The sequence below is a fragment of the Globicephala melas genome, chromosome 4, assembly GCF_963455315.2.
Source record: "Globicephala melas chromosome 4, mGloMel1.2, whole genome shotgun sequence".
In the NCBI taxonomy this organism is placed as follows: domain Eukaryota; kingdom Metazoa; phylum Chordata; class Mammalia; order Artiodactyla; family Delphinidae; genus Globicephala; species Globicephala melas.
In genome coordinates, this window is record NC_083317.1 from 97,724,780 (window position 1) to 97,746,671 (window position 21,892).

General features: G+C 40.0%; 1 long non-coding RNA gene and 1 pseudogene across 1 annotated transcript in view; one reads left to right on the forward strand and one right to left on the reverse strand.

Moving 5' to 3' along the window:
* The window catches only part of LOC132597261 (uncharacterized), a 125,027-nt gene that overhangs the window by 61,864 nt on the left and 41,271 nt on the right, over positions 1-21,892 (reverse strand). The gene's annotated exons all lie outside the window — the stretch shown is intronic.
* Positions 1,643-3,206, forward strand: LOC115857578 (sperm-associated antigen 17 pseudogene; annotated as a pseudogene).

The following is a 21,892-nucleotide window of genomic DNA, read 5'->3' on the forward strand; positions in this document are numbered from 1 at the left end:
ACAGATGAATTCTACTTAATATTTAAGAAATAGATAATACTAGTTCTACACAAACTCTCAGAAAATAAAAGAGGAGGAAACACTTCTCAACTCATTTTATAAGGTCTGCATTATCCTAATCTTAAAACTTAATAAACGCATGATAAAAAAATTTATGCACCCATATCCTCATGAAAATAGATGTAAAAATCTTCAACAAAATATTAACAAATGGAATTCAGCAATATATAAAAAGATAATATAGCTTGACAACTGGCATCTTTCCCAGGAATGCACAATATTAACAAACTAAAAATGGAAAATCTTATGATCATATTAATAGATACAGAAAAAGCATTTATAAAATATAAGCCTATTTCTGATTTAAAATTCCCACCAAACTAAGAACGAAAGGGAACTTTCTTAATCTAACATAATATTTAATAGTGAAAGAGTAAAGATTTTTTTCTCTAAGATTGGGAACACGGCAAGGATATTCACTCTACCCTTACATTCAGCATTATACCCAGGGTCCTCGGCAGTATTATAAGGCAAGAAAAAGAGCTAAATGGCATATAAACTGGAAAGGAAGAAGTAAAACTGTCATTATTCACAGGCACCATGATTGTCTATGTAGGAAATCTTAAGTCATCTACAAAAAAATTGCTAGAACTAATAAATGAATTTGACAAGGTTGCAGGACACAAGCTCAGTAAATAAATCAATTATAATCTATATACTAACAAAGAACAATTGGAAACTGAAATTTTAAAATTTTGCAGTAGCATCAAAAATATAAAATACTTAGAGGTATATTAACAATAATGTGCAGAACACATACATTGAAAATTACAAAACATTGCTAGTAGAAATAAAAGAATCCCTAAGTAAGTGGGGAGATACCAATTTTGTTAAGGTGTCAATTCCCCCTAAATTGATCTGTAGATTTAGCACAATCTTAAACAAAATTGTAGCAGGCTCTTTGTTGTTGAAATTGACTAGTTCATTTTATAAGTAGTGTGAAAATAAAATGAAGGACAAAGTTGAAGGACTTTCACTGATGTAAGGATAGAAATATAGATCAATGGAACAGGAAAAAAATGTCCATAAATGGATCCACAGACATATGGACAATTGATTTTTGAAAAATATTTGAAGGCAACGCAAAAGGTAAAGGATAAAACTTTCAACAAGTGGTGCTGGAACAACTAGATAGCCATAAGCCAAAAATCAACCTTGATTGTTACTTCACAACATATACAAAAATTATAGTAAAATTTATCATAACCTAAACATAAGAGCTAAAACTATCAAACTTCTAAAATTAAACATAAAAGAAAATCTTTGAGGCACTGGTTTAGGCAAAGATTTCCTACTTAAGACTCAACAAGCATAAATCACAAAAGCCAAAAAAAATCAATAATTTGAACTTCATCAAAATTTTTAAAACTCTTACTTTTTATATCATTTTTTTCTTCCAGTTTTATTGAGATGCAGTTGACATACAGTGCTGTATAAGTTTAAGGTGAACAGCAGGATTTTACTTACATACATTATAAAATGATCACCACAATAAATTTAGTGAACGTCCATTTTCTCATATAGATACAAAATAAAAGGAAAAAAAATGTGAGAGTAGGATGGAGAGACGGGAGTTGGGAAGATGTTACCAGGCAGGCCCCCACAAACTGTTGCTGTAACCCCTGGAAAGAAGAAAACACAACAATATGAAGAGCTGCATGCTCCAGCTCCACCACCGCCACCAGTGGCTTCCTTCATCACAAATGAAGTAGACATGCGATATTACAATGATTTGCTGAATCTAATCTAATTCATTTCTGTGCCCTTGATACTGCATTGTATGCTGGAACAGGTTGTGGCAAGTGAAGAAGACCTTGTCCCACGGAGTCTGGCGGAGCCGCCTCCCAGAACAGATGGCCTGGACCACAGAATTGCAGCTCACATCATGTCCATTCTGCCCTCTCTCTGTCTGACAGAGAGGGAGAAAAAGAATCTCCATGAAATATTCTTATCTGAAGAGGAAAATGAAAGCAAACCAGTGCCCAGAGCCCCTCTCCTACTGAACTATCACGATGCCCTCGCCCACAAGAAATATGTGCTAAAGGACCTAAAGAATTTTGACCTGGTTCAAGTTGAGCAGAAGATGCAGTCTAAGTTGCCACTGTGGGAATTCCTTGAATTCCTTCTGCCCTCCGCCATGGAACAGCACAAAACGTCTAGCTACAATTCATGAGCTCATGCACTTTTGTACAAGTGAAGTTTTGAGCTGGAATGAAGTAGAACGAGCCTTCAAAGTGTTTACTTTTGAGAGCCTGAAACTCTCTGAGGTTGATGAAGAAGGGAAACTGAAGCATTCTAGAATGATGTATGGGACAGATTCTGAGATGTTCAACATACCATGGGACAACCCTGCTAAACAGATAAGGCAAAAGTACATCATGAAAATGAATACCCAAGAGACCAGACATCAAAAAGATAGTGGAATCAAAGACAGAATTTTATTTCTGGATCAGAATTGGTCAACATCTATGCCAGATGATGAGATCAACAAAGAACCTTCCAATCCTAGTCAGCCTGATACTAACAATATGAAGTATTCTGACCTGGATAATAGGAAATCCTTAGACTCTGATTACAGAGACCCATCAGCGCAGAACAGCTTGAAGTCGCAGCTCCAACCTGAGCCTTTGAAGCAGACCGTGAACAATGAGATCAAAGATAAAGCGGTCACAAATGCTGATCCTCTTGAAAAGAAACCCAAGAAGATGACTGTGGAAGCAGAGTTACAGGACATAAAGAAAATGCAGCAACGCAATCTAATGGACTTGAGTTTTACAACATTTTAAGCCAGAAGTTCTGCTTCAGGTTCTTCAAGAAGCCAATCAGCAATACAGGTGTATTGATTCTTATTACCACACCCAGGATAACTCTTTACTGTTGGTCTTTCCTAATCCAATGAATTTGCAACGTCTGCACTGTGAACATTGGAACATTGCTCTTCACTGTAATGTTGGATTCAGGAATTATTTGGAACTTGTTGCAAAATCCATTCAAGATTGGATCATAAAAGAAGAAGCTGTATATCAGGAAGTTAAATGGCTGAGGAAATCAGTAGGACCAAGAATGAGTTGGAAATAAAATCTGCTGGTACCAAAATTTCTTCTACTAGCAAAATTTATTCTATTAAAAAATCTAAAACTAAGTAACCAGTTGAACTTATACGTAAGTCCAAAGACATTCTATTTATTAATTTAATCAAGACAGTGAACATTTCAGGATTAAAAAGAGTTGTCCACAAAATTTCTGTGACTCTTCACTTTCCCTAAAAAGTAGAATAGCTGCATTCTAAATATGATGAAAATATTTGTTGTATATTGATTGATACTTGTCTTATATTGACCATACTTCCTGCCAGATCTGAAAGATTCAATCTATTCAGATCCAGTGTGATGCTGAGAAATGCCAAATGTCTTTATTTTGCTGGGATTGATAGGTTCGCCTATCTAAGTTTTGTTGGCAATACGTGAGTCAGATTCAGAGTCAGTATGTCTCTGTAAGAATCATTATGGCTTCCAAAGTGAGATTAAAACAAGACCTTCCTTAGAAGAGTAAACAAAATAGTCCCGAGACTAACTGGGAGTTAGAATTTAAAAATGAAGGAAAAACGGATTATTGGGGGCCTGTGACATGGACTCGACAGGATGTTGGATCAATAGATACTTTCATTTTTGTTCTTGTCAATTTTCATGGCTTTGATGCTGTCGGTCAGTGAAGAGGGTGAGAAAAAGAGGAAGGATACTCGATAAATAAGTGAAATGTTGAGGTAATTCATCTGGAAAATAAAGATATTTCACTGGGTTCGTAAAAAAAAAAAAAGAAAAGAAAAAATATTTCCCTTGTGATGAGAACTCTTAGGATTTACTCTCTTAACAAATTTTATATAGACATACAACAGTGTTAATTATATTAATCACATAGTACATTACATTCCTAGTACTTATTTATCTTATAATTGGAAGTTTGTACCTTATTGACTATATTCCCTATACTGTACATTTTGGCCCCATGATTCATTTATTTTTAACTGGAAGTTTGCTCCTCTTAATTTCCCTCACCTATTTCACTCATCCCTCTCCCTCCCCTCTGGCAACCAACTCTCTTTTTGCAGATAACATGATTGTCTAGAGCTAATAAATGAGTTTAGCAAGGTCATAGGATACAAGATAAACACACAAAAAAATCAATTACACATCTAACAAAGAACATGCAAGAAACAAAATTAAAAACACAATACCATTTGTAATTGCCCCAAAGAAAATGAAATACTTAAGTATATACTTAAAACATATAGAGAATCTATGTGCTGAAAATTACAAAATGCTGATGAAAGAAATCAAGGACCTAAACAAATGACATACTGTGTTCATGAATTAGAAGATTCAGTATAGTATAGATGTCAGTTATACTCAAATTGACCTATAGGTTTGATGCAATTCCTACTAAGATCCTAGCACATATTCCCATAGACTTAGACAAGATTATTCTAAAATTTATTTGGAAAAGCACATGCCTAGAATTGTTAAAGCAATCTTGACAAAGAAGAATAAAGTGCAAGGAATCACGTTATTCAATATTAAGGTATACCATATAGCTACAATAATCAAGACAATGTGGTATTGGTGGAGAGGTAGCCATATAGATCAGTGGAGCACAACAGAGAGCCCAGAAATAGACCCATACAAATATTTTTAACTGATTTTTGACTAGTTTGTTTTCTGTATCTGAGAGTCTGCTTCTTTTTGGTTATACTCACTAGTTTGTTGTATTTTTTAGATTCCGCATATAAGTGATATGATAAGGTATTTGTCTTTCTCTGTCTGATTTATTTCACTTAGCATAATGCCCTCCAAGTCCATCCATGTTGCTGCAAATGGCAAAATTTCATTCTTTTTTATGACAGAGTAGTATTCCATTGCATATATAAACCACATCTTATTTATCCAATCATCAGTTGATGGACACTTAGGTTGCTTCCATACCTTGGCAATTATAAATAATGCTGCTGTGAATATTAGGGTGTGTGTATCTTTTCAAATTAGTGTTTCTGATTTACTTTGGATACATACCCAGGAGTGGAATTGCTGGATCAATTAATATATTCTCATGGGGTAAAAACTGGGGTAAGAAACTCACATTGCACACCAGACTGCAGCTTATCACCCTACAGAGTCATTCTCTGAAATACTTAAGGGCAAGAAACAAGTGAATAGAGATTTATTTCCAGACATATTTCTTAAAGGCACCAACCTAGTTATTCCTCCCACTCTTCACCTCCACATTCAGGGTCAACATGTTTGGTTAGGCAAGACTATTCCCTACACCAATGCACTCAGACAAGAGGTGGGATGAAATCTAGACTACGCTCTATTCCTCAAGCTGTGTACCCAGGTGTTGCCTCTTCCTGTAGGCGCTGCCTTTGTCTCATTTTCACACGGGTGTTGTTTGGGCTGGAGGAGATTGGGGCTGCCAAATAAAGTTAGTTCCACCACCCAGTGTCCCTTAAATTGACCAAGTCTTCTCTAGCGCTCCAAGTCAGCATCATGTCTTCACTTACACAGACCACTGAGACAGCCTTCTATTTGCAATGCATACATACAAAATTATTTAGCGCAACATACAAAATATTTTGCAAAGGGGCCTCATCTCCCTTTGCTGTCCAACATGCAGCCTACGACCTAGTCACACAGGGCTATTTAACCATAATGTGCTCTTCTGTGCTTCAAGAAAATGGGGCAGAGGAAGCCCAAGGGAAATCTGGAGAATCTGAGGTCAAAGGGACCTGTGACCCAGTTCCTAGATAAAACCAAGGGAAGAGGCTTCAAGATGCCAGCGTAAAAATGTATGTTCGTGTATCTAAGCAGATAGGGCAGTAGACAGCCCTACAGGAGCAGCAGAATGTCTGAGAAGGTAGCTGAAGTAGATGAGAAAGAGGCAGACTCGAAGAAACCTATGTACAGAAACAAGCAGATTTTTTTTTTCCAGCAGTGACTTATGAGGGCCAATGTCCAAACAGCAGACAAACAAAACCATCTCAGCCGAAGACAGCAATGCAGAGCGCTAAAATGCAGAGGTCTCACTGCAATTAAACCCTAGAGCTCAGACCCAACCAGGGCAAGGGGTGTAGAGGCACTAAAGTGACGAAGGGTAAGTTCTCAGCACCAAATGAAATGGAGGTTTAATATAGATATTGATTATGTTATAGAAAAATAAAGTGGGAATTCTTGGACATCTGGGTTTGTGGGCTTAACTGAAAATCATTACTACATGATTCCTAGAACTTATTAATGTGCCTGGTACATAGCAGGTCCTCAATGATTGTTATTGAAAGAGTGAATAAATCTCATAATAATTATGTTAAGCCACCTCCAAGTTCTGAAATCCTGTTGTGGTTCATTTTCTCCGAATCCTCCAGTTTGCCACTAGGTGGCGTCCATTACCTGGAGTTCTTTCTTTCCTGGTTGCTACGGGGGTCTTTCTCCCCAGTGACCCACGGTTTCTTGTTTGCAGTTGGCCAACGTCTTTTACTTCACTAGACTTGTACATTTTCTTCTTCTGCAGAACTAGTGGGTTTTTTCCCTTTAATCTTTCCCAGGCTGCCTCTCTAACTGCTGAGGGGAAAGACTGAAGAATTTAGCTTCAGCTCGTTTAAATACCAGAGCAGATGCAGTAAACACGTCCGTTTCACTTTCTTAAAAATGTCCTTTGGACATAGATTTTGTAGTATTTTTCTCCCTTCTGCATGTATTTATCAGGTTTGTCTCACTTTTAAGCTCTTCATCCCTATTTCTTCATCAGAAGTAATATTCTATTTTAACTTTTTTTTTAAGTTTTCTATTTAGAACTGTTTGAATTTTGGACAAGAACATAAGAAAACAGTTATGAGAAATTCCAAAGAAACTAGACAATCCTAATTAGAAAACAACATTCTTGAAATGTAATTAAAAATTTTTGAACATTATATTTTTACCCTCCGAAAAACAAAACTGAGAGAAAAATCTCAGTTACTTGAAGGGGAACAAATGAAGGACTAGAAAGATCAGTGAAAAATCTTGGAAAAAGTAGAGAGAACAAAATAAAGCTTAAATATGTTGAATTCTTCTGGCCTGGACCCTGGTAGAACATACAGGTTATATCACTTAATTGTCAATGAGCTTTGTGGAATCTTGTAGTTTCTGAGGATTCTTGTCCTCATTCTAATCTACACACTCCGCTGAGGCATCATCCCAGGCAATTTTTGTCACCCACAGATTCCAATGCCTGAAGGCCATTCCCTGCTGACTCGAGCCATCTCTCGATCCCAGAACTTACTCCCCAGAAACAGACAACCTAGTACATCTCCGCCTGGATATCTCCCGTGGAACTGAAATTCAGTAGGCTCAAAGCTTGACTCCATCACCATCGCCCTCTGTAGTCCTGTCTGGGCAATGACATCACCATCCACTCAAGACAGAAACTTAGGAATTCCCCTCAAATCTTCCTCTTCTCCACCTCATATGTAGTCAATCAATCAGCCAGTTCCGTCATTTGTATCTACCCTACATCTCTTCTTCGCATCCTTTCCACTCTGTTCCTAATATCTTTCTTTTGGTTTAATATTCATCAGCTCTCACTAGGAGTAATGCTGCAAGCTCTTAAATTTCTCTGCCTCACCACCCTCCAACTGCTCATCCACTGTCCCCAGATTGGTCTTTCCAAAACATAAATGTGATCATGCAGCTAACTCCTCTGCTTAAAACCCTGTTCTATCCCTAGAATAAAAGCCCAAAGCCCCGAGTCAGCCCTTGCCTCCTATAATATCATCTACCACTGCTCCTGACCTGAACCCTGCATTCCAGCCTTCAAAACAACTTACATTCACAAAGGGGCCCTACTCTTTCATGTCCTGTGCTTTTATTAATGCTCACGTTACATCCTTTCTCCGGAATGTCCTCTTTCCTTCTTCTCCCATATTTATTTAGAAAACTCCTGATCATTCTTCAACATCCCCTCAATTGATCATTTCTTTCTCTGTTCCATCCTGGTATCTGGCATATAAATCTACTACAGTGCCATTATATTATAATGTCAATACTGCCAGTTCCCTGATAGGAGGGACTGCTTCTTATTTTTGTGTTGTCTAGTGACAAGCACTGTGCCTGGTCCTACTCAGAATATCTCAAACAATGAAAGAATGAGGAGGCAGGATATTAATGATCATAATTTACTGACTGCTTAATGAGACAAGCACTGTGCTCAAACCTTATAAACATTATCTCATTTAATTCTACAGCCCAATGAGGTAAGTTCGATAATTATTCTATTTTGCTGATGATAAGTTTTAGGAAGTTAAAAAATATATGCAAAATCAATATATGCAAAGGAAGGGCTCCGATTCTTTGTTTTGTTTCCTGACCAGAGCTCAAACTCTTAACCTCAAATGTAGGCCTCTTCCCCAAGGACTGAACACAGGAAATACTATTCTGACTGTCAAAAAACTTTTTAAAGTCATGGATTATGCAAGCTAGTCACTTGAGAGTTTTATACTGATTCCAAGAAAAAAGTAAGAGTGACTCTCAAGCATGGTTTGTGAACACTTCGTGAGGGAAGTCTTACTAATGCCCTTGGGCATTACCAGGAAGAAGGATGGTTTCTCTAAGAACAAGTAATCCCAAAGCAACTTCCGTCCCTTCTGGAAGACAGGATTACTTGACAGGAAAACCAGGGAACTAGAGTCGGTGTGGGGGGGGGTATGACTCCCCAGCATCCTCCCCAGCCCTGCCCCACTGCATAGCAGTCATGCCGTTCTGGGTGTTGACCGAAGCTTCAGGGATAAGCACCATTAGGTCTAAACCAGTGTTTCTCTAAGCCCTGGTGTGTAGGACCACCATCTGCAGTGCTTGATAAAAATTAATTTCCCATTTCCATGCCCAGAGATTCTGAATCAGTAGGTTTGGTGCCAAGGAATCTGCCCCCAGTGGAATCCGATAGACCACAGCCACACTTCAGAAATGTGTGCGCAAACCAACCATGAGTGCCCATCCTTTTGCCAATGGGTTAAGACAATCAGAATCAGGTTTTATCCTGGTAATGGTCACCGGTCTACGTGTAGGGGCTAGGGTGACCAGCTGTCCCTGCTAGCCCAGGATCTTCCTGGTTTTAGCACCAAAAGTCCCATATCCTGGGACTTTTTTTTATTCTATCCCTAGAATAAAAGCCCAAAGCCTCACTCCCAAGCACATCAGGATTGCTGGTCACTCTAAAGGTCATGTAGGAGGTTGTCCTAGTCAAACTGAAAGAACAGTCTTCTATTCACACTTTCTCCCCTTTCCACCCTCCCTCTGGACACAAACAAGGAAGCACACTCTCCCCACTGCTGTTGGCAGTCAGCGTATATCCACAAAGGAAACTGGCCTGAGGACAAGACATGGGAGAAGGTAAACTACAAACAGCAGAACAGAGTCTCAGCCCTGGTTGTGCTGTGCTTGGAGTCTTCCCTACCTCTGTGCACTAATAAATGTTCTTATTGTTTATTCCAGGCTGACTCAGAGTTTCACCCTTGCAGGCAAAAACATCCTAACCGATGCAGTTTGGCAAATTATGATGTTAGGAAGAAATATGACCAAGTCCCTTTCAGACAAAATGAAGATCTGAACTAAAAAACAACACATAGGGTAAATCTGTCACTTTTGAATGTGCATAAGTAATTCCTCTGGGTTCTGTCTTATTGAAAGTTATAGGGGAAATGTGTGAAAACCTGCATCAGTACGTAAAATATTCTCTGAAACTTGATACCATGGCCTAAATCTAACAAGATTAAATTTAATAGCCATAATTGTAAAGCCCTACTTTTAGGCCCAAAACGGTAATTAATTTCACCAGTACAACATGGCAGAAACATGACTTAGGAGCAGCGCGTGTGAAAGATTTAGGGATTTTGGTCGACTGTAAGCTCAATATAAGCCCAAGGTGTGATGTGTTTGCCAAAGATGCTAATTCGATTGCAGGCTGCCTTACTGGAAGTGTAACAAAGATTTCCCCCAGGCCACACCAGCCTCAGTAACTTTTTATAGAACAGGGCTTTTCTGCTTCTCCAACCACCTGTGTTCTCCTGTTCGGCCCATGAGAATTCTAGATGCCCTCCCCCGACCAAGTCTTTCTGGGACGTTTTTAGAATCTTATTGTAAACTTGTCCCTCTACTTTCTTTTTGGACATTATTTCTTTTTGGACAGCCTGGATTAATCTGGCTGTCTGCTTTTTACGTTCTTGTGTTTAAGCTACTAATCGCTGAAGAGAATCAGATATATGACAGCACCACGAACTCTTCTCGGTATCCCCAGCCAGGCCCTCTGCACTGTTCAGCAATCTTTCATGAGCCCCAGACAGAGCTGTGTCCTATTCCCCATTAATTTTCCCTCCTCTCCTCAAGACCCACACCTCACCTCTCCCGGGGATGGCCTAGCCTCTCTCTTCATGAAAACGTAACCTGCATTAAGATAGCCCTTGCTTTCATCGGCTCCCTCAGGACTTCAGCCCCATGATTTCCTGGACAACCGCATGGAGTGTCCACCCCAAACTGAGAGATACAGAGACCTGTAGAGGCCGATAAGCATCTCAAACCGGCATCTTCTGAGCATCTCCACGTGTTCCACGAACCCGTTTGGTCCCAGGGCTTCTGTCATTGCAGGGCCAGGAACCAAAGTGCCGGCAGGGGTCCTCTAGGTGCCAAGTAAGGCTGTGTCCAACTAACACTGTCAGCTGGTGCCCCCGTATCTCAAGAAGAAGAGCTCCTTCAGCTTGCTGCTAACAAACAGAGGAGCTGGAAGTGAATGCCTTTTCTCTTTTCCCATTCCCACCTTCACTCTCCCCTCCCCCACACCCACCAGGGGCAAAAAACACTTCTTCATCATTTCACCAAATAAAAAACTCTTCTGGAAACTGACTCATATAACTGACTGCTGCAGAGTCTGTTCCCGAATTTACCCATCGTTCCTAGGCGTGCCTCAGCCCAGCCATGAACACAACCCAGGCCCAAGATTAGTCTCCTGCCCTGGACAACTAGAGGCCAGTGAACAGAAAGTCAAGTTCCTGACTGCACCTTGGAGCCTCCCACCTCCGCAGATAGGGCTCTCCCTGGCTTCGCCACTGCTCTGTGTGTGACACCTCTCACCTCTTCAGAGTTTGTTTCTCTCCAGAATCTTCATCTTCTCTCTCTGGACTTTTTCTTTTTTTGGATCTAGACATCCTCAAGTCTTTCCAACCCCTCCAGAAATAATAAAACAAGAAATTAAAAAAGAAATCTCTTGACTCAGTAGCACAAACTAATAAAAATGTGTCCCAGAGTAGAATCTCATAGGAATCCACCTCCATAAATGAGCTCACATCTTTCTTTCTTCTTGGAGTATTGCTAGTGGGATTGGCTAAGCAGGGACAGTCTTTCGATGGAGGGGGTGTTGGGGGAAGGACAGAGGGCTCGATGTGAGGAGTACAGTGAAGTGAACAGAGAGAGAGGCCCAGGGTACATTTTCCTGCTTCTCCTCCTTCTTCAGTGCTGGAGTTGGGTCGCAGAAGAAGAGAACGTAAGCTCAGTCTCCGGAGCCTGATTGCCCCCAGGCAGGTGGGCACTGAGCGATCCCAGCTTGGCCAGCCCCTTCTGTGTGTTCCTGTGGTGGCTCAGCACTGACGCATCTTTGTTCCCTTTAGTTCCTGCTCCTGGGCCTCCACAGAAGGCCACCCTCACCCCAGCAAGGACCCTGATTCATAGCCTCTCTGCCATCAGCTTAGTTTTTCCAGTGTCACTATGTTGTAGCCCCCATTAGCTTTTGCCCAACTTTCCAATGTCCCCCAACCCTTCTCTCCTCAACCAATTTTGTGTTCCACCGCCACCCCAATCTATGGAAACCTTTCTCACTGAGGTCCCTGATGACCACCTTGTTGCCTAATTCAGTTAATGTTGTCTGGGGCCTTTATTCTTGAATTCTCGACAATATTCAATGCTGGCTTTATTCATCTTTTCTTGAAACTTTTCTTACTTGGCTCCCATGAAATCACTTGCTTTAGTCCCTCTTTCTACCTCCCAGGTCATTTAATCTCAGACTCCTGAGTTGTCATCTCTTATTTCCGTAAGTATTAGTGTTTCCAAAGACTCTGGTCTTTTCCCTGTATCTTACTCTCCTCCCCCCCGATCCTTGAGTGATTGCACCCAACCCCATGGTCTCAACCACCACCTACAGACCACCAACTTCCAAAGCTACATCTTTTATCAATCTCTCATCTGAGTTACGAAGCCATTTCCCCCCTAAATATATGTTAGAGGCTTCAAATTGAACCCCAAATCATGCTCCCTCCACCCCAGCCCTAGGCCTTCTCCTCCTGTGACCTGAACCGGTGTTAATGATACTGTGTTCAAGACCTGGGTGCCTTCTGCAACTCCTCTGTTTCTGCCACTCACCCACATTTCTTCTGTGGGTTAAAACCTCATGTCTTCTCTAAAGGTTCAAGTTCCACTGACTGAGTTTAATGCCTTTATCACTGTCTAGATGATGGTGATATACTCCTAAAATGTCTCCTTACCTCTATCTAATGCCCTACCCTCTCCCCACTACCTGGCTATTCTCACTATTACCAGATAACATTTTTTCTAATGATATGATCATCTCATTCTCTTGCTTCAAGTCCTTTAGTAGTGGCTTCTCACAGACTTCAAGACAAATGCCAAATCCTTTATCAGGAACTGTAAGGCTATTATCACCTGCTCTTGCTTCCCTTTCCAGCCTATTTATTTATCAGCACTCTCCAGCTCGGTCCTCATGCTATAGCAAAAAGAAGCTACAGTTCTCAGTACCATGAGAATTATCTAGCACCATGAATGAATAAATAAGTCATTGAATTGGAGAAAAAGCCTTCTTCCTTGTCTTAAAAAACATCAGCTTAACCCCAAACATCCTTGTTAATTGCATACCTGTATGTTTCTCCCAACACTAGATTGTGTGGTCACTAAAGGCAGTAGTGGGTTTTTTTTTTTTTTTCATATTTCTCTCTCTCTCATGCATAGCCTGGCCTGTTGTACTGTTCAATAAATGGATGGAAGCAAAAACAGAAGAGAGAGAAAAAGGGAGAAAAAGAGAGAAATAGAAAAGGCAGAAGTGCAAGAGAAAGAAAGAAGAGAAAATGGAAGTGAAAAAGAGAAGAAAGAAAGGAAGGGAGGAAGGGGAAAAGGGAGGAAAGAAAGAAGGAAGGAAGGATGGGAAGGATGGGAAGGAAGGAAGGGAGGGAGGAAGGAAAGACAGGCTGTCCTTAAATAAGGGCACTATTTTACAATTGCTTTCAAATAATATTCTGGTCTTGGCCTGACTCTGTTTTACAAACACACGAAGCCCCTAAAGCTTACCATATAATTTTTTAAGTCACGCAACCTTGTAAGAGAATTTCTGTTTGAGAGACAGAAAGAATACTTTGCCTTAAGCATCTAAGAATCTTTTTGGAAAGTAAGCATCTAAGCATTTGCAGACATCAGGGGATTTTTTGAAGAAAAGGAGAAAAGGAATTGAGCAGCATCATTAGCTTTGTGTCTCATTAATATCCAAACCAGGTATATCTTTAGCAAACAGGAGAGAGAATATTAAATTTCCCCTGTCTTCTAATTGACTATTCTAAGTACCCTAGACTCCCAATCTAGGCAGAATGAGGAGCCTGGAGTAAGAACTCCTGCAAGATTAAATAAGGTTAGATTCCCTTCTTCCAGGTTCCTCGTCTATAACTCACACCATGTAAGAGCCCTTTCCTTTTGTCTCAGGAGCTTCACCTTTCCTCCAGCTGATATGTGGGGCATAAGGCATCCTAGATAATGGGGAAGGGATTTGAGTGCCAAAGTGTCCGGGAAAATCCCCCATTGCTAAAAGGCCTGTCATTAGATGTCACCAGCTCATATAAAGATCAGAGGAACTTCCCAGGAGAAATTCCATGGACTACGGTGAAAATCCTTGGGATCAAGATAATGCGTTCTCTCTCCCAACAGCACTCATGTAAATTGGGAGCTCATAAGCTGATGTTAGGAGGAAAAATATTACATGTTTGACCTCTAAAGGCTTTGGCCAGAAATGTATACTTTCAAGAGGTTTGATTTGTTCATTGCTTATCTCTTGCTCATGAGGAAGAAATAGAGCTGAACGCTCACAAATGGCTCAGTGAACTACAATCAAATGGGATGAAACATGGCTGCAAACGGCATGAAGTGAGTGGCTCAAGTGAAGGAGGGGAATGGTTGGCAGGAGCCAGGGTGTCTTCACTGGGATGGAGAGGGCTTTGGACTTGACTCTGTAGGCAGTGAGAAACTACTCATGGCCGAGATATTAAGCTCAAAAGTGAAAGAGATCTAATTTTAGGAAGGGGATTCTGGCAGCAAGTAGAAGAAAGAGAATGAAGACCAGGAGATCAGTTAGGAGGTTTTGGCAATAATCCAAGGTAGGTATAATAGAGTCCAAATTTAAGCAGCAAAAATGAAGAGTGGTGGTGAAAAGCTGAAGGAGAGAAAGGGGGAAATTAAGTAAGAGAAATAGTCATGGTAGTAGGAGACCTTTTCCCGTACTTCACCTGACTCCAACCAAGTTGTCTAATTTCATTAGCTGCTCCCCAACCTTACAAGCATGCAGGGGAGCACATCTTTTCTACTCTCTACAAATCTCTGCATTTAAAGCAGAACTTCTCACCAGCATTGCCCATTAGCAGCATCTTTTGAACTTTTTAACATTAATGATTCCTGGGCACTGTGCCACTTTCTCTCCTTGTTGTCAGTTCGGTGGGGTACTCTTGGTCAGCAAAATCACTGCTTTAAAATGAAATCACATCAACAAATACATGCTCCAGACATTAAAAAGATGAACACTCCTTAACTCTTCAGGAGCCTTGCCACACCATGCCTTTTAAATTGTCCCAATACAAAAATAAGCAACATATTTGCCTGTTCAAATATGTGAAATGCACTTCCTGTTCTGTGGTTATGTATGGTGTTCTGTTGACTGCTTATGACACATTTTCTTTTGGATATAATTGAAATAAGAATCAGTGAAGAATAATGAAAAACAGAAACTTGCCAGATTACTAAAATGATTTCATATAAAATAACACACTTATTCAGTTACTCTCCCACCTGATGCCTGTCAGAATTACATCTGGTGAGTGTTAAACTCTGGGGCCTGTCTCTAGAGATTCTTATCCAAAAGGATTAGAGAAGGAGCCAGAAACTGAATTGTATTTAGCTTCCCCAGGTACTTCTGATGTGGGTGGCTCACAGGCCATGCTTTGGGAAACATGCATTCTCTGTCTTGTACTTGGTTCATAGTGTATCAGTAAAAGGTGTCCAACTTTTGCTTCATCTACAAAGATTTTTGACTCCTCCCTCACTGAATCCAGGTGTCATTAGTTTGGAAATCAGCCTCCTCAAAACCATAAAGAGACTGATGTCAGTGAGCACCATGGTGGCATGAAAAGCTCTTTTTATCCCTCTCCTCTTCAATCTATGACATGTGAAGGATCCAGAATCCAACAGAGATTCCTCTGCCCAGCCCACCAGGACACCAGAGAGGTCCACACATCTGTACACCTGAAGGTGGGTGGACTGAAATTCATGGACGAGGCAGACTGGGGAAGCAGTGCAGGCAGTGCCCAGAAGCCCAGCCTCCTGACTGCAGTGGCTGAGCTGCAGCCCCAGAGAACCCAGTAGCAGGAGAGGAAGAGGCACATGTTACTCCAGCCTCCTGGCTACATCGGAACCTGTGAGCACAGTGAGCTGGGCAGTGCAAGCAGCAGGGCCCATGACCCTGGTTCCTCCAGCTGGGGTACCACTTTCAACTCTAGTCCTCCACAACTGCCACTGCTGGCAGCACCCACAAACCCAACAACCCCAGATGTGGTAGAGGTACTGGTGACCCTGACTCTTCCCCCACCCTTCCCCTCCCCTTGCCATGGCATCAATGCCCTCAATCTAGGTGACCCTGGGTGCAGTGGAAGCTCCTGCCATCCCAGTGTCCCCAGCTGCAAAGCCAGCAACAGTAGTGACACTAGCAGCTGCAAGGCACCAGTGACCCAGAGGTACAGGCAATGATAATGATGACACCAGTGACACCTCTGGCAGAGGCAGTGGAAGGTGGAAAGTGCCAGTTCTCTAATATAGCCAGAGGCAGTTCAGGTAAGAAATCAAAACTTTGTGCTATAATGCCACCTGCTGAAAATCAAAAGAAAAGTTTTAATTACCAACCAGTTGAGTTGTTAGAATCAAAATTTTAAAAGCTTTATCTAAATAAGAAAGGTGTTTGCTGTTTCAAATGTACCAATTGAGGAACAACTCATCAAGCACCATGAAAAACCATGGTAACATAGTTATCACAAAAAGAAAACGACAGTTCTCCAGAAATCAAACTTAAAGTCACAGAATACTGCAATCTGACTGAAAGAAAATTCAAAATAGCTGTCATAAAGAAACTCAGTGAGCTACAAGAAAACTAAGAAAGGCAGTTCAGTGAGCTCAGGAGTAAAATTAATGCACAGAAGGAACACTTTACTGGAATGAGCTCTTAAAAAAAAAAAAAAAACACCAGAATTTCTGGAGCAGAATAACCCAATAAATGAGTTGAAGAATGCATTAGAAAGCATTGGAGAGAGGACCTTCAAGATGGTGGAGGAGTAACACATGGAGATCACCTTCCTCCCCACAAATACATCAAAAATACATCTACATGTGGAACAGCTCCTACAGAACACCTACTGTACGCTGGCAGAAGACCTCAGATTTCCCAAAAGGCAAGAAACTCCCCAGGTACTGGTCTGTGTGGCTGACAGGGTCTTGGTGCTCTGGCCGGGTGTCAGGCCTGAGCCACTGAGGAGGGAGAGCCAAGTTCAGGACATTGGTCCACCAGAGACCTCCCGGCCCCTTGTAATATCAGTTGGCAAGAGCCCTACCAGTGATCTCCGTCTCAACGCTAAGACCCAGCTCCACTCAACATCCAGCAAGCTCCAGTGCTGGACACCCCATGCCAAACAACCAGGAAGACAGGAACACAACACCACCCATTAGCAGAGAGGCTGCCTAAAATCATAATAAGATCATAGACACCCCAAAACCCACCATCGGATGCGGTCCTGCCCACCAGTAAGACAAGATCCAGCCTGATCCATCAGAACACAGGCAAGGGAGGGTGGGAGGGGGAAGCAAGATGGAGGAAATATGGAGATATATGTATACATATAGCTGATTCACTTTGTTATAACACACCACTGTAAAGCAACTATACTTTAATAAAGATGTTAAAAAAAAAAAAAAAGAACAGAGGCAAGAGTCCCCTCCAGCAGGAAGCCTACACAAGGCACTGAACCAACCTTACCCAATGGGGGCAGACAGCAAAAACAACAGGAACTATGAACTTGCAGGCTCTGAAAAGGAGACCCCAAACACAAAAAGTTAAGCAAAATGAGAAGACAGAGAAATACACAGTAGATGAAGGAGCAATGTAAAAATCCACCAGACCAAACAAATGAAGAGGAAATAGGCAGACTACCTGAAAAAGAATTCAGAGGAATGACAGTAAAGATGATCCAAAATCTTGGAAATAGAATGGAGAAAATACAAGAAACATTTAACAAGGACCTAGAAGAACTAAAGAGCAAACAAACAATGATGAACAACACAATAAAGGAAATTAAGAATTCTCTACAAGGAATCAATAGCAGAATAGCTGAGGCAGAAGAACGGATAAGTGACCTGGAAGATAAAATAGTGGAAATTACTGCAGAGCAGAAAAAAGAAAAAAGAATGAAAAGAACTGAGGACAGTCTCAGAGACTTCTGGGACAACATTAAATGCACCAATATTTGAATTATAGGGATCCCAGAAAAAGAAGAGAAAAAGAAAGGGACTGAGAAAATATTCGAGGAAATTATAGTTGAAAATTTCCCTAATATGGGAAAGGAAATAGTCAATCAAGCCCAGGAAGCACATAATAGGAACATACATATTGATAATTACCTTAAATGTAAATGGATTAAATTGTCCAACCAAAAGACATAGACTAGCTGAATGGATACAAAAACAAGACCCATATACATGTTGTCTACAAGAGACCCACTTCAGACCTAGGGACATATACAGACTGAAAGTGAGGGGTGGAAACAGAGATTCCATGCATATGGAAACCAAAAGAAAGCTGGAGTAGCAATTCTCATATCACACAAAATAGACTTTAAAATAAAGACTATTACAAGAAACAAAGAAGGACACTACATAATGATCAAGGAATCAAGCCAAGAAGATATAACAATTGTAAATATTTATGCATGCAATATAGGAGCACCTCAAAACATAAGGCAAATGCTAACAGCCATTAAAGGGGAAATTGACAGTAACATAATAATAGTAGGGAGCTTTAACACCCCACTTTCACCAATGGACAGGTCATCTAAAATGAAAATAAATAAGGAAACACAGCTTTAAATGACACATTAAACAAGATGGACTTAATTGATATTTATAGGACATTCCATCCAAACACAACAGAATACACTTTCTTCTCAAGTGCTCATAGAACATTCTTCAGGATAGATCATATCTTGGGTCACAAATCAAGCCTTGGTAAATTTAAGAAAATTGAAACCTTATCAAGTAACTTTTCTGACCATAATGTTATAAAACTAGATATCAATTACAGGGAAAAAAATGTAAAAAATACAAACACATGGAGGCTAAACAATACACTACTAAATAACCAAGAGATCACTGAAGACAACAAAGAGGAAATCAAAGAATACCTAGAAAAAATGACAATGAAAACACAATGAACCAAAAGCTATGGGATGCAGCAAAAGTAGTTCTAAGAGGGAAGATTATAGCAATACAATCCTCCCTCAAGAAATGAGAAACATCTCAAATAAACAACCTAATATTACATCTAAAGCACTTAGAGACAGAAGAACAAAAAAAGCAAAGATCTATAAAACTGAAAGCTGGTTCTTTGAGAAGATAAACAAAATTGATGAACCATTAGCCAGACTCATCAAGAAAAAAAGGGAAAAGACTCAAATCAATAGAATTAGAAATGAAAAGGGAGAAGTAACAACTGACACTGCAGAAATACAAAGCATCACAAAAGACTACTACAAGCAACTCTATGCCAATAAAATGGACAACCTGGAAGAAATGGACAAATTCTTAGAAAAGCACAACCTTCTGAGACTGAACCAGGAAGAAATAGAAAATATAACAGACCAATCACAAGCCCTGAAACTGAAACTGTGATTAAAAGTCTTCCAACAGACAAAAGCCCAGGACCAGATGGCTTCACAGGCAAATTCTATCAAACGTTTAGAGAAGAGCTAACACCTATCCTTCTCAAACTCTTCCAAAATAGTAGAGGGAGGAACACTCCCAAACTCATTCTAAGAGGCCACCATCACCCTGATACCAAAACCAGACAAAGATGTCACAAAAGAAGAAAACTATGGGCCAATATCACTGATGAACATAGATGCAAAAATCCTCAACAAAATACTAGCAAACAGAATCCAACAGCACATTAAAAGGACCATACACCATGATCAAGTGGGGTTTATCCCGGGAATGCGAGGATTCTTCAATATCCTCAAATCAATCAATGTGCTACACCATATTAACAAACTAAAGAATGAAAACCATATGATCATCTCAACAGATGCAGAAAAAGCTTTCAACAAAATTCAACACCCATTTATGATAAAAACCCTGCAGAAAGTACGCATAGAGGGAAATTACCTCAACATAATAAAGGCCGTATATGACAAACCCACAGCTAACATCGTTCTCAATGCTGAAAAACTGAAACTATTTCCACCAAGATCAGGAACAAGACAAGGTTGCCCACTCTCACTCCTATTATTGAACATAGTTTTGGAAGTTTTAGCCACAGAAATCAGAGAAGAAAAAGAAACAAAAGGAACCCAAATCGGAAAAGAAGAAGTAAAACTGTCACTGTTTGCAGATGACATGATACTATATATAGAGAACCCTAAAGATGCTACCAGAATACTACCAGAGCTAATCAATGAATTTGGTAAAGTAGCAGGATACAAAATTAATGCACAGAAATCTCTTGTATTCCTATACACTAATAATGAAGAATCTGAAAGAGAAATTAAGGAAACACTCCCATTTACCATGGCAACAAAAAGAACAAAATACCTAGGAATAAACATACCTAAGGAGACAAAAGACCTGTATGCAGAAAACTATAAGACACTGATGAAAGAAATTAAAGATGATACAAACAGATGGAGAGATATACCATGGTCTTGGATTGGAAGAATCCACATTGTGAAAATGACTATACTGCCCAAAGCAATCTACAGATTCAGTGCAATCCATATCAAACTACCAATGGAATTTTTCACAGAACCAGAACAAAAAATTGTACAATTTGTATGGAAACACAAAAGACCCTGAATAGCCAAAGCAATATTGAGAAAGAAAAACAGAACTGGAGGAATCAGGCTCCCTGACTCCAGACTAAACTACAAAGCTACAGTAATCAAGACAGTATGGTACTGGCACAAAAACAGAAAGATAGATCAATGGAACAGGATAGAAAGCCCAGAGATAAACCCACACACATATGGTCACTTTATCTTTGATAAAGGAAGCAAGAATGTACAATGGAGAAAAGACAGCCACTTCAATAAGTGGTGCTGGGAAAACTGGACAGCTACATGTAAAAGAATAAAATTAGAACACTTCCTAACACCATACACAAAAATAAACTCAAAATGGACTCAAGACCTAAATGTGAGTCCAGACACTATAAAACTCTTAGAGGAAAACATAGGCAGAACACTCTATGACATAAATCACAGCAAAATCCTTTTTGACCCACCTGCTAGAGAAAGGGAAATAAAAATAAAAATAAACAAATGAGACCTAATGAAACTTAAAAACTTTTGCACAGCAAAGGAAACCATAAACCAGACGAAAAGACAGCCCTCAGAATGGGAGAAAATATTTGCAAACGAAGCAACTGACAAAGGATTAATCTTCAAAATATACAAGGAACTCATACAGCTCAATATCAAAAAAACAAACAACCCAATCCAAAAATGGGCAGAAGACCTAAATAGACATTTCTCCACAGTAGATATACAGATTGCCGACAAATACATGAAAGGATGCTCAACATCACTAATCATTAGAGAAATGCAAATCAAAACTACAATGAGGTATCACCTCACACCAGTCAGAATGGCCATCATCAAAAAATCTACAAACCATAAATGCTGGATAGGGTGTAGAGAAAAGGGAACCCTCTTGCACTGTTGGTGGGAATGTAAATTGATACAGCCACTATGGAGAACAGTATGGAGGTTCCTTAAAAAGTAAAAATAGAACTACCATATGACCCAGCAATCTCACCACTGGGCATATACCCTGAGAAAACCATACTTCAAAAAGAGTCATGTACCAAAATATTCATTGCAGCTCTATTTACAATAGCCAGGACATGGAAACAACCTAAGTGTCCATCAACAGATGAATGGATAAAGATGTGGCACATATATACAATGGAACATTACTCAACCATAAAAAGAAACGAAATTGAGTTATTTGTAGTGAGTTGGATGGACCTAGAGTCTTTTGTACAGAGTGAAGTAAGTCAGAAAGAAAAACAAATACCACATGCTAACACATATATATGGAATGTAAAAAAAGAAAAAGGTTTTGAAGAACCTGGGGGCAGGACAGGAATAAAGATGCAGACATAGAGAATGGACTTGAGGACACGGGTAGCGGGAAGTGTAAGCTGGGATGAAGTGAGAGAGTGGCATGGACATATATACACTACC